General features: G+C 49.0%; 2 non-coding genes across 2 annotated transcripts in view; both read right to left on the minus strand.

The window, feature by feature from the left end:
• Positions 1–928, minus strand: part of LOC113380458 — a 3,693-nt gene extending 2,765 nt beyond the window's left edge. Inside the window, exon 1 of the ribosomal RNA XR_003367414.1 lies at positions 1–928. This exon is cut by the window's left edge and continues 2,765 nt beyond it. This is a non-coding gene — a ribosomal RNA (large subunit ribosomal RNA).
• Positions 929–1,255: 327 nt separating this feature from the next.
• On the minus strand, positions 1,256–1,410 carry LOC113380457. Its single transcript, XR_003367413.1, has one exon. It is a non-coding gene; the product is annotated as a 5.8S ribosomal RNA (ribosomal RNA).
• Positions 1,411–1,797: the final 387 nt, after the last annotated feature.

A 1,797-nucleotide genomic window follows, 5' to 3' on the forward strand; every position in this document is an offset into this window, starting at 1 on the left:
ATTGCGCCTTTAGGTTTTGTATTTCCCAATGACTCGCGCACATGCTAGACTCCTTGGTCCGTGTTTCAAGACGGGTCCTGAAAGTACCCAAAGCAATAGCATCGCTGACCGGTAATAGAGTCCGTTCGAGAACACGGTAGCTAACAGCTCGAGGCGGCATCGATGCCGGACTAGGTCCGACGGCCAATAACAATCCGTGCTTGCAACCGGCCGAACGCTTAAAAGCGACCCTATACCATATCATTTATACCGTCTGGCAGTCGGCCGGAGCACGCGGGGTCTGGCGCGAATAAATTCGTGACAGGCTACCGCCGCGGTCGTAGATCGACACCAAACGGGTCGCGACGTCCTACTGAGAGAGAAGTGCATGCCAACGCCGCCTGACACATAAACCAACGGCGTATCGCGGGACGAATCCCGGTCAATCGCACTAAATGGAAGACAACGATGACATTGAATCTCTCCTTTCGATCTTTCGGGTTTCTCAGGTTTACCCCTGAACGGTTTCACGTACTCTTGAACTCTCTCTTCAAAGTTCTTTTCAACTTTCCCTCACGGCACTTGTTCGCTATCGGTCTCGTGGTCATATTTAGCCTTAGATGGAGTTTACCACCCACTTAGAGCTGCACTCTCAAGCAACTCGACTCTGAGGAGAGATCCTCTCGATACGCGCAACGGTCGCTACGGGCCTGGCACCCTCTATGGGTAAATGGCCCCATTCAACATGGACTTGAACTCGCCGCAACGCACCGAGATAATCGGATCCTTCCTAACACTACATTTCCCAGCGTCCGTCTCCGGCCGCGGGATTTAGTGCTGGGCTCTTCCCTGTTCGCTCGCCGCTACTAAGGGAATCCTAGTTAGTTTCTTTTCCACCGCTTAGTAATATGCTTAAATTCAGCGGGTGATCTCATCTGCTCTGAGGTCGTATTATGATTATGATGTGCTTGCAAACGTTAGTAAGCAAGCGCACACAAAATCGACGAGGAACCTTTGAATCGTCCAAATTTGCCGGAACGAAACCGCATTTCGAAGAGTTCGGGTTTCCGGTTATTGGGAGGGTCGCAAGAATATAAAATCTCTAGGACTCACAACCCGTTGTAATCCCACAGAACGTCAACGAACGGAAATGTCCGATGTTGCAAAGTGGACTGGCTCACACGTTGAGTGAATTATTTAAGAGCACGCATATACGCGAAACTCCATCATTCGCCGGCAAGCCGTTTAAAGCAAGCGGCAGTCTGGTAATGTTATACGACTCTCAGCCAGAGGTGGTCCGGGAACAGTATCCGAGGACCGCAATGTGCGTTCTAAATGTCAATGTTCATGTATCCTGCAGTTCACATGTCGACGCGCAATTAGCTGCGTTCTTCATCGACCCACGAGCCAAGTGATCCACCGTTCAGGGTGATTTTATATATATTTATACATGTTTCGATCGTGATTTCCTCGAAATCGTTTAAGATAACTCGGGCGATTCTGAAACTAGTATGATTACTATGGTTACAATTAGTACAGAACATCTAAGGGCATCACAGACCTGTTATTGCTCAATTTCGTGCGACTAAATGCCGCCTGTCCCTCTAAGAAGATATATTTGTACGCCGGTAGTGAGAACCACAACCAACAACGACCGAAGCCGAAGCGGAGGGTCTTTGCGATACCAGAAAGTACGTCTATTTAGCAGGCTAGAGTCTCGTTCGTTATCCGAATTAACCAGACAAATCACTCCACCAACTAAGAACGGCCATGCACCACCATCCACCGAATCAAGAAAGAGCTCTCAATCTGTCAATC

Source organism: Ctenocephalides felis, unplaced genomic scaffold, assembly GCF_003426905.1.
Source record: "Ctenocephalides felis isolate EL2017-DRISC unplaced genomic scaffold, ASM342690v1 CF-g0.4_SCAFFOLD_02154, whole genome shotgun sequence".
NCBI classification, from domain to species: Eukaryota; Metazoa; Arthropoda; class Insecta; order Siphonaptera; family Pulicidae; genus Ctenocephalides; species Ctenocephalides felis.